Here is a 12753-nt window from a genome sequence, read left to right as displayed (position 1 = left end):
GGAGGAGTGTCACGGGAGGGAGAGGGAGAGGCCAGGGGCTAGGGTGCGGCTGCCCTCCCTCCCCCCCACTATTTATAGGACCCCTAGGGGGGCAGCCCTAGGAGATGGCATCTCCAGGGGGGGCGGTGGCCAAGGGGGTGGGTTGCCCCCCAATGCAAGTGGGGCACCCCCCACCCCTAGGGTTTCTAACCCTAGGCGCAGGGGAGGCCCATGGGGGGCGCACCAGCCCACTAGGGGCTGGTTCCCCTCCCACTTCAGCCCATGGGGCCCTCCGGGATAGGTGGCCCCACCCGGTGGACCCCCGGGACCCTTCCGGTGGTCCCGGTACAATACTGATTACCCCCCGAAACTTTCCCGATGGCCGAAACTTGACTTCCTATATATAAATCTTCACCTACCGACCATTCTAGAACTCCTCGTGACGTCCGGGATCTCATCTGGGACTCCGAACAAATTTTGGGTTACCGTATACTGATATCTCAACAACCCTAGCGTCACCGAACCTTAAGTGTGTAGACCCTACGGGTTCGGGAGACACGCAGACATGACCGAGACGACTCTCCGGTCAATAACCAACAGCGGGATCTGGATACCCATGTTGGCTCCCACATGCTCCTCGATGATCTCATCGGATGAACCACGATGTCAAGGATTCAATCAATCCGTACACAATTCCCTTTGTTAATCGGTACGTTACTTTCCCGAGACTCGATCGTCGGTATCCCAATACCTCATTCAATCTCGTTACCGGCAAGTCACTTTACTCGTGCCGTAATGCATGATCCGGTGATCAACCACTTGGTCACATTGAGCTCATTATGATGATGCATTACCGAGTGGGCCCAGAGATACCTCTCCGTCATACGGAGTGACAAATCCCAGTCTCGATTCATGCCAACCCAACAGAAACTTTCAGAGATACCTGTAGTGTACCTTTATAGTCACCCAGTTACGTTGTGACGTTTGGCACACCCAAAGCACTCCTACGGTATCTGGGAGTTGCACAATCTCATGGTCTAAGGAAATGATACTTGACATTCGGAAAAGCTACAGCAAACAAACTACACGATCTTTGAGCTATGCTTAGGATTGGGTTTTGTCCATCACATCATTCTCCTAATGATGTGATCCCATTATCAATGACATCCAATGTCCATAGTTAGGAAACCATGACTATATTTTGATCAACGAGCTAGTCAACTAGAGGCTCACTAGGGACGTGTTGTGGTCTATGTATTCACACATGTATTACGATTTCCGGATAACACAATTATAGCATGAACAATAGGCAATTATCATGAACAAAGAAATATAATAATAACCATTTTATTATTGCCTCTAGGGCATATTTCCAACAATGTTACTAGACCATGACGAACCTACGAACTATGAGGAAGCGATGATGAGCCCAAATTCCACAAAATGGCTTGAGGCCATGAAATCTGAGATGGGATCCATGTATGAGAACAAAGTGTGGACTTTGGTTGACTTGCCCGATGATCAAAAAGCCATCGAGAATAAATGGATCTTCAAGAAGAAGACAAATGCTGGCGGTAATGTTATTGTCTACAAAGCTCGACTTGTTGCGAAAGATTTTCGACAAGTTCAAGGAGTTGACTACGATGAGACCTTCTCACCCGTAGCGATGCTTAAGTCCGTCTGAATCATGTTAGCTATTGCCACATTTTATGATTATGAAATTTGGCAAATGGAGGTAAAGACTGCATTCCTGAATGGATTTATGGAAGAAGAGTTGTATATGATACAACCTGAAGGTTCTATCGATCCAAAGGGTGCTAACAAAGTGTGCAAGCTCTAGCGATCCATTTATGGACTGGTGCAAGCCTCTCGGAGTTGGAATAAACGTTTTGATAGTGTGATCAAAGCATATGGTTTTATACATACTTTTGGAGAAGTCTGTATTTACAAGAAAGTGAGTGGGAGGTCTGTAGCATTTCTAATATTATATGTGGATGACATATTGTTGATTGGAAATGATATAGAATTTCTGGATAGCATAAGAGGATATTTGAATAAGAGTTTTTCAATGAAAGACCTTGGTGAAGCTGCTTATATATTGGGCATCAAGATCTATAGAGATAGATCGAGATGGTTAATTGGACTTTCACAAAGCACATACCTTGACAAAGTTTTGAAGAAGTTTAAAATGGATCAAGCAAAGAAAGGGTTCTTGCCTGTGTTACAAGGTGTGAAGTTGAGTAAGACTCAATGCTCGACCACTGCAGAAGATAGAGAGAAAATGAAAGATGTTCCCTATGCTTCAGCCATAGGCTCTATCATATATGCAATGCTGTGTACCAGACCTGATGTGTGCCTTGCTAGTAGTTTAGCAGGGAGGTACCAAAGTAATCCAGGAGTGGATCACTGGACAGCGGTCAAGAACATCCTGAAATACCTGAAAAGGACAAAGGATATGTTTCTCGTTTATGGAGGTGACAAAGAGCTCATCGTAAATGGTTACGTCGATGCAAGCTTTGACACTGATCCGGACGATTCTAAATCGCAAACCAGATACGTGTTTTTATTAAACGGTGGAGTTTTCAGTTGGTGCAGTTCAAAACAAAGCATCATAGCGGGATCTACATGTGAAGCGGAGTACATAGCTGCTTCAGACGTAGCAAATGAAGGAGACTGGATGAAGGATTTCATATCCGATCTAGGTGTCATACCTAGTGCATCGGGTCCAATGAAAATCTTTTATGACAATACTGTAGCAATTGTTTTGGCAAAGGAATCCAAATTTCACAAGAGAACAAGCACATCAAGAGACGCTTCAACTCCATCCGGGATCAAGTCCAGGTGGGAGACATAGAGATTTGCAAGATATATACGAATCTAAATGTTGCAGACCCGTTTACTAAGCCTCTTCCACGAGCAAAACATGATCAGCACCAAGACTCCATGGGTGTTAGAATCATTACTGTGTAATCTAGATTATTGACTCTAGTGCAAGTGGGAGACTGAAGGAAATATGCCCTAGAGGCAATGATAAAGTTATTATTTATTTCCTTATATCATGATAAATGTTTATTATTCATGCTAGAATTGTATTAACCGAAAACATGATACATGTGTGAATACATAGACAAACAGAGTGTCACTAGTATGCCTCTACTTGACTAGCTCATTGATCAAAGATGGTTATGTTTCCTAGCCATAAACAAAGAGTTGTCATTTGATTAATGGGATCACATCATTAGGAAAATGATGTGATTGACTTGACCCATTCCGTTAGCTTAGCACTTGATCATTTAGTTTGTTGCTATTGCTTTCTTCATGACTTATACATATTCCTATGACTATGAGATTATGCAACTCCCGTTTACCGGAGGAACACTTTGTGTGCTACCAAACATCACAACGTAACTAGGTGATTATAAAGGTGCTCTACAGGTGTCTCCGAAGGTACTTGTTGCGTTGGCGTATTTCGAGATTAGGATTTGTCACTCCGATTGTCTGGGAGGTATCTCTGGGCCCACTCGATAATACACATCACTTAAGCCTTGCAAGCATTGCAACTAATGAGTTAGTTGCGGGATGATGCGTTACGGAACGAGTAAAGAGACTTGCCGGTAACGAGATTGAACTAGGTATTGAGTGTTGGGGAACGTAGTAATTTCAAAAAAAATCCTACGCACATGCAAGATCATGTGATGCATAGCAACGAGAGGGGAGAGTGTTGTCTACATACCCACGCAGACCGACTGCGGAAGCGATGACGCAACGTAGTGGAAGTAGTCGTACGTCTTCACGATCCAACCGATCAAGCACCGAAACTACGGCACCTCCGAGTTCGAGCACACGTTCAGCTCGATGACGATCCCTGGAATCCGATCCAGCAAAGTGTCGGGGAAGAGTTCCGTCAGCACGACGGCGTGGTGACGATCTTGATGTACTACAGCAGCAGGGCTTCGCCTAAACTCCGCTACAGTATTATCGAGGACTATGGTGGCTGGGGGCACCGCACACGGCTAAGGAATAGATCACATGGATCAACTTGTGTGTTTCTGGGGTGCCTCTACCTCAGTATATAAAGGAGCCAAAGGGGAGGGGGCCGCCGGCCAGGAGGAGGGCGCAGGAGGAGTCCTACTCCTCCCGGGAGTAGGACTCCCCCCCCCCAATCCTAGTTGGACTAGGATTCCCCAAGGGGGAAAGAGGGAGAGGGGGCCGGCCACCTCTCCTAGTCCTAATAGGACTAGGGGAAGGGGGGAGGCGCGCGGCCACCTTGGGCTGCCCCTTTCTCCTTTCCACTAAAGCCCATTAAGGCCCATATGGCTCCCGGGGGGTTCCGGTAACCTCCCGGTACTCCGGTAAAATCCCGATTTCACCCGGAACACTTCCGATATCCAAATATAGGCTTCCAATATATCAATCTTTATGTCTCGACCATTTCGAGACTCCTCGTCATGTCCGTGATCACAGCCGGGACTCCGAACTAACTTCGGTACATCAAAATGCATAAACTCATAATATAACTGTCATCGTAACCTTAAGCGTGCGGACCCTACGGGTTCGAGAACAATGTAGACATGACCGAGACATGTCTCCTGTCAATAACCAGTAGCGGGACCTGGATGCCCATATTGGCTCCTACATATTCTACGAAGATCTTTATCGGTCAGACCGCATAACAACATACGTTGTTCCCTTTGTCATCGGTATGTTACTTGCCCGAGATTCGATCGTCGGTATCCAATACCTAGTTCAATCTCGTTACCGGCAAGTCTCTTTACTCGTTCTGTAATACATCATCCCGCAACTAACTCATTTAGTTGCAATGCTTGCAAGGCTTAAGTGATGTGCATTACCGAGAGGGCCCGGAGATACCTCTCCGACAATCGGAGTGACAAAACCTAATCTCGAAATATGCCAACCCAACATGTACCTTTGGGGACACCTGTAGTACTCCTATATAATCACCCAGTACGTTGTGACGTTTGGTAGTACCCAAAGTGTTCCTCCGGTAAACGGGAGTTGCATAATCTCATAGTTATAGGAACATGTATAAGTCATGAAGAAAGCAATAGCAACATACTAAACGATCGGGTGCTACGCTAATGGAATGGGTCATGTCAATCAGATCATTCAACTAATGATGTGACCTCGTTAATCAAATAACAACTCTTTGTTCATGGTTAGGAAACATAACCATCTTTGATTAACGAGCTAGTTAAGTAGAGGCATACTAGTGACACTCTGTTTGTCTATGTATTCACACATGTATTATGTTTCCGGTTAATACAATTCTAGCATGAATAATAAACATTTATCATGATATAAGGAAATAAATAATAACTTTATTATTGCCTCTAGGGCATATTTCCTTCAGTCTCCCACTTGCACTAGAGTCAATAATCTAGATTACACTGTAATGATTCTAACACCCATGGAGCTTTGGTGCTGATCATGTTTTGCTCGTGGAAGAGGCTTAGTCAACGGGTCTGCAACATTCAGATCCGTATGTATCTTGCAAATCTCTATGTCTCCCACCTGGACTAGATCCCAGATGGAATTGAAGCGTCTCTTGATGTGTTTGGTCCTTTTGTGAAATCTGGATTCCTTTGCCAAGGCAATTGCACCAGTATTGTCATAAAAGATTTTCATTGGACCCGATGCACTAGGTATGACACCTAGATCGGATATGAACTCCTTCATCCATACTCCTTCGTTTGCTGCTTCCGAAGCAGCTATGTACTCCGCTTCACATGTAGATCCCGCTACGACGCTTTGTTTAGAACTGCACCAACTGACAGCTCCACCATTTAATGTAAACACGTATCCAGTTTGCGATTTAGAATCGTCCGGATCAGTGTCAAAGCTTGCATCAACGTAACCTTTTACGGTGAGCTCTTTGTCACTTCCATACACGAGAAACATATCCTTAGTCCTTTTCAGGTACTTCAGGATGTTCTTGACCGCTGTCCAGTGATCCACTCCTGGATTACTTTGGTACCTCCCTGCTAAGCTTATAGCAAGGCACACATCAGGTCTGGTACACAGCATTGCATACATGATAGAGCCTATGGCTGAAGCATAGGGAATATCTTTCATTTTCTCTCTATCTTCTGCAGTGGTCGGGCATTGAGTCTAACTCAACTTCACACCTTGTAGCACAGGCAAGAACCCTTTCTTTGCTTGATCCATTTTGAACTTCTTCAAAATTTTGTCAAGGTATGTTGTTTGTGAAAGTCCAATTAAGCGTCTTGATCTATCTCTATAGATCTTAATGCCTAATATGTAAGCAGCTTCTCCGAGGTCTTTCATTGAAAAACTCTTATTCAAGTATCCCTTTATGCTATCCAGAAATTCCATATCATTTCCAATCAGCAATATGTCATCCACATATAATATCAGAAATGCTACAGAGCTCCCACTCACTTTCTTGTAAATACAGGCTTCTCCGAAAGTCTGTATAAAACGAAATGCTTTGATCACACTATCAAAACGTTTATTCCAACTCCGAGAGGCTTGCACCGGTCCATAAATGGATCGCTGGAGCTTGCACACTTTGTTAGCTCCCTTTGGATCGACAAAACCTTCCGGTTGCATCATATACAACTCTTCTTCCAGAAATCCATTCAGGAATGCAGTTTTGACATCCATCTGCCAAATTTCATAATCATAAAATGCGGCTATTGCTAACATGATTCGGACAGACTTAAGCATCGCTACGGGTGAGAAGGTCTCATCGTAGTCAACCCCTTGAACTTGTTGAAAACCTTTTGCGACAAGTCGAGCTTTGTAGACAGTAAATTGCTTGCCGATCATCGGGCAAGTCAACCAAAGTCCATACTTTGTTCTCATACATGGATCCCATCTCAGATTTCATGGCTTCAAGCCACTTTGCGGAATCTGGGCTCACCATCGCTTCTTCATAGTTCATAGGTTCATCATGATCTAGTAGCATGACTTCCAGAACAGGATTATCGTACCACTCTGGTGCAGATTTCGCTCTGGTCGATCTACGAGGTTCAGTAGTATCTTGACCTGAAGTTTCATGATCAACATCATTAGCTTCCTCACTAATTGGTATAGATGTCGCAGAAACAGTTTTCTGTGATGTACTATTTTCCAATAAGGGAGCAGGTACAGTTACCTCGTCAAGTTCTACTTTCCTCCCACTCACTTCTTTCGAGAGAAACTCCTTCTCTAGAAAGTATCCATTCTTAGCAATGAATGTCTTGCCTTCGGATCTGTGATAGAAGGTGTACCCAACAGTCTCCTTTGGGTATCCTATGAAGACACATTTCTCTGACTTGGGTTCGAGCTTATCAGGTTGAAGCTTTTTCACATAAGCATCGCAGCCCCAAACTTTACGAAACGACAACTTTGGTTTCTTGCCAAACCATAGTTCATAAGGCGTCGTCTCAACGGATTTTGATGGTGCCCTATTTAATGTGAATGCGGCCGTCTCTAAAGCATAACCCCAAAACGATAGCGGTAAATCAGTAAGAGACATCATAGATCGCACCATATCTAGTAAAGTACGATTACGACGTTCGGACACACCATTACGCTGTGGTGTTCCGGGTGGCGTGAGTTGCGAAACTATTCCACAATTTTTCAAATGTACACCAAACTCGTAACTCAAATATTCTCCTCCACGATCAGATCGTAGAAACTTTATTTTCTTGTTACGATGATTTTCAACTTCACTCTGAAACTCTTTGAACTTTTCAAATGTTTCAGACTTATGTTTCATTAAGTAGATATACCCATATCTGCTTAAGTCATCTGTGAAGGTGAGAAAATAACGATATCCGCCACGAGCCTCAATATTCATCGGACCACATACATCGGTATGTATGATTTCCAACAAATATGTTGCTCTCTCCATAGTACCGGAGAACGGTGTTTTAGTCATTTTGCCCATGAGGCACGGTTCGCAAGTACCAAGTGATTCATAATCAAGTGGTTCCAAAAGTCCATCATTATGGAGTTTCTTCATGCGCTTTACACCGATATGACCTAAACGACAGTGCCACAAATAAGTTGCACTTTCATTATCAACTTTGCATCTTTTGGCTTCAACATTATGAATATGTGTATCACTACTATCGAGATTCATCAAAAATAGACCACTCTTCAAAGGTGCATGACCATAAAAGATATTACTCATATAAATAGAACAACCATTATTCTCTGATTTAAATGAATAACCGTCTCGCATTAAACAAGATCCAGATATAATGTTCATGCTCAACGCTGGCACCAAATAACAATTATTTAGGTCTAATATTAATCCCGAAGGTAGATGTAGAGGTAGCGTGCCGACCGCGATCACATCGACTTTGGAACCGTTTCCCACGCGCATCGTCACCTCATCCTTTACCAATGCCCGCTTATTCCGTAGTCCCTGTTTCGAGTTGCAAATATTAGCAACAGAACCAGTATCAAATACCCAGGTGCTACTGCGAGCTCTAGTAAGGTACACATCAATAACATGTATATCACATATAACTTTGTTCACCTTGCCATCCTTCTTATCCGCCAAATACTTGGGGCAGTTCCGCTTCCAGTGACCAGTCTACTTGCAGTGGAAGCACTCAGTTTCAGGCTTAGGTCCAGACTTGGGTTTCTTCTCCTGAGCAGCAACTTGTTTGCCGTTCTTCTTGAAGTTCCCCTTCTTCTTCCCTTTGCCCTTTTTCTTGAAACTAGTGGTCTTGTTAACCATCAACACTTGATGCTCCTTCTTAATTTCTACCTCCGCAGCTTTCAGCATCGCGAAGAGCTCGGGAATAGTCTTGTTCATCCCTTGCATATTATAGTTCATCACGAAGCTCTTGTAGCTTGGTGGCAGTGATTGGAGAATTCTGTCAATGACGCAATCATCTGGAAGATTAACTCCCATCTGAATCAAGTGATTATTATACCCAGACATTTTGAGTATATGCTCACTGACAGAACTATTCTCCTCCATCTTGCAGCTATAGAACTTATTGGAGACTTCATATCTCTCAATCCGGGCATTTGCTTGAAATATTAACTTCAACTCCTGGAACATCTCATATGCTCCATGTCGTTCAAAACGTCGTTGAAGTCCCGATTCTAAGCCGTAAAGCATGGCACACTGAACTATCGAGTAGTCATCAGCTTTGCTCTGCCAGAAGTTCATAACATCTGGTGTTTCTCCAGCAGCAGGCCTGGCACCCAGCGGTGCTTCCAGGACGTAATTCTTCTGTGCAGCAATGAGGATAATCCTCAAGTTACGGACCCAGTCTGTGTAATTGCTACCATCATCTTTCAACTTTGCTTTCTCAAGGAACGCATTAAAATTCAACGGAACAACAGCACGAGCCATCTATCTACAATCAACATAAACAAGCAAGATACTATCAGGTACTAAGTTCATGATAAGTTTAAGTTCAATTAATCAAATTACTTAAGAACTTCCACTTAGATAGACATCCCTCTAATCTTCTAAGTGATTACGTGATCCAAATCAACTAAACCATAACCGATCATCACGTGAGATGGAGTAGTTTTCAATGGTGAACATCGTTATGTTGATCATATCTACTATATGATTCACGCTCGACCTTTCGGTCTCCGTGTTTCGAGGCCATATCTGCATATGCTAGGCTCGTCAAGTTTAACCTGAGTATTCTGCGTGTGCAAAACTGGCTTGCACCCGTTGTAGATGGATGTAGAGCTTATCACACCCAATCATCACGTGGTGTCTGGGCACGACGAACTTTGGCAACGGTGCATACTCAGGGAGAACACTTTCTTGATAATTTTAGTGAGAGATCATCTTATAATGCTACCGTCAATCAAAGCAAGATAAGATGCATAAAAGGATAAACATCACATGCAATCAATATAAGTGATATGATATGGCCATCATCATCTTGTGCTTGTGATCTCCATCTCCGAAGCACCGTCATGATCACCATCGTCACCGGCGCGACACCTTGATCTCCATCGTAGCATCGTTGTCGTCTCGCCAATCTTATGCTTCCACGACTATCACTACCGTTTAGTAATAAAGCAAAGCATTACATCGTGATTGCATTGCATACAATAAAGCGACAACCATATGGCTCCTGCCAGTTGCCGATAACTCGGTTACAAAACATGATCATCTCATACAATAAAATTCAGTATCATGTCTTGACCATATCACATCACAACATGCCCTGCAAAAACAAGTTAGACGTCCTCTACTTTGTTGTTGCAAGTTTTACGTGGCTGCTACGGGCTTAAGTAAGAACCAATCTCACCTACGCATCAAAACCACAACGATAGTTTGTCAAATAGACTCCGTTTTAACCTTCGCAAGGACCGGTCGTAGCCATACTTGGTTCAAGTAAAGTTGGAGAGACAGTCGCCCGCAAGCCACCTGTGTGCAAAGCACGTCGGGGGAACCGGTCTCGCGTAAGCGTACGCGTAAGGTTGGTCCGGGTCGTCTCGTCCAACAATACCGCCGAACCAAAGTATGACATGCTGGTAGGCAGTATGACTTATATCGCCCACAACTCACTTGTGTTCTACTCATGCATATAACATCAACATAAATAACCTAGGCTCTGATACCACTGTTGTGGAACGTAGTAATTTCAAAAAAATTCCTACGCACACGCAAGATCATGTGAGGGGAGAGTGTTGTCTACGTACCCACGCAGACCGACTGCGGAAGCGATGACGCAACGTAGTGGAAGTAGTCGTACGTCTTCACGATCCAACCGATCAAGCACCGAAACTACGGCACCTCCGAGTTCAAGCACACGTTCAGCTCGATGACGATCCCCGGACTCCGATCCAGCAAAGTGTCGGGGAAGAGTTCCGTCAGCACGACGGCATGATGACGATCTTGATGTACTACAGCAGCAGGGCTTCGCCTAAACTTCGCTACAGTATTATCGAGGACTATGGTGGCTGGGGGCACCGCACACGGCTAAGGAATAGATCACGTGGATCAACTTGTGTGTTTCTGGGGTGCCTCTACCTTAGTATATAAAGGAGCCAAAGGGGAGGGGGGCCGCCGGCCAGGAGGAGGGCGCAGAAGGAGTCCTACTCCTCCCGGGAGTAGGACTCCCCCCCCCCCAATCCTAGTTGGACTAGGATTCCCCAAGGGGGAAAGAGGGAGAGGGGGGCCGGCCACCTCTCCTAGTCCTAATAGGACTAGGGGAAGGGGGGAGGCACGCGGCCACCTTGGGCTTCCCCTTTCTCCTTTCCACTAAAGCCCATTAAGGCCCATATGGCTCCGGGGGGTTCCGGTAACCTCCCGGTACTCCGGTAAAATCCCGATTTCACCCGGAACACTTCCGATATCCAAATATAGGCTTCCAATATATCAATCTTTATGTCTCGACCATTTCGAGACTCCTCGTCATGTCCGTGATCACATCCGGGACTCCAAACTAACTTCGGTACATCAAAATGCATAAACTCATAATATAACTGTCATCGTAACCTTAAGCGTGCGGACCCTACGGGTTCGAGAACAATGTAGACATGACCGAGACATGTCTCCGGTCAATAACCAATAGCGGGACCTGGATGCCCATATTGGCTCCTACATATTCTATGAAGATCTTTATCGGTCAGACCGCATAACAACATACGTTGTTCCCTTTGTCATCGGTATGTTACTTGCCCGAGATTCGATCGTCGGTATCCAATACCTAGTTCAATCTCGTTACCGGCAAGTCTCTTTACTCGTTCTGTAATACATCATCCCGCAACTAACTCATTTAGTTGTAATGCTTGCAAGGCTTAAGTGATGTGCATTACCGAGAGGGCCCGGAGATACCTCTCCGACAATCGGAGTGACAAAACCTAATCTCGAAATACGCCAACCCAACATGTACCTTTGGAGACACCTGTAGTACTCCTCTATAATCACCCAGTTACGTTGTGACGTTTGGTAGCACCCAAAGTGTTCCTCCGGTAAACGGGAGTTGCATAATCTCATAGTTATAGGAACATGTATAAGTCATGAAGAAAGCAATAGCAACATACTAAACGATCGGGTGCTAAGCTAATGGAATGGGTCATGTCAATCAGATCATTCAACTAATGATGTGACCTCGTTAATCAAATAACAACTCTTTGTTCATGGTTAGGAAACATAACCATCTTTTATTAACGAGCTAGTCAAGTAGAGGCATACTAGTGACACTCTGTTTGTCTATGTATTCACACATGTATTATGTTTCCGGTTAATACAATTCTAGCATGAATAATAAACATTTATCATGATATAAGGAAATAAATAATAACTTTATTATTGCCTCTAGGGCATATTTCCTTCATTGAGATACCGACGATCGAATCTCGGGCAAGTAACATACCAATGACAAAGGGAACAATGTATGTTGTTATGCGGTTTGACCGATAAAGATCTTCGTATAATATGTAGGAGCCAATATGAGCATCCAGGTTCCGCTATTGGTTATTTACCGGAGACGTGTCTCGGTCATGTCTACATAGTTCTCGAACCCGTAGGGTCCGCACGCTTAAAGTTTGATGACGGTTATATTATGAGTTTATGGTTTTTGATGTACCGAATGTAGTTCGGAGTCCCGGATATGATCACGGACATAACGAGGAGTCTCGAAATGGTCGAGACGTAAAGATCGATATATTGGACGACTATGTTTGGACACTGGAATGGTTTCGAGGAGTTTCGGGCATATACCGGAGTACTGGGGGGTTACCGGAACCCCCCGGGGAGACTAATGGGCCTATTGGGCCCTAATGGAGAAGAGGAGGAGCGGCCAAAGGGCA

This window comes from Triticum dicoccoides, chromosome 1A, assembly GCF_002162155.2.
Source record: "Triticum dicoccoides isolate Atlit2015 ecotype Zavitan chromosome 1A, WEW_v2.0, whole genome shotgun sequence".
Classification (NCBI taxonomy): domain Eukaryota; kingdom Viridiplantae; phylum Streptophyta; class Magnoliopsida; order Poales; family Poaceae; genus Triticum; species Triticum dicoccoides.
Note: the sequence above shows the minus strand (reverse complement) of the source record.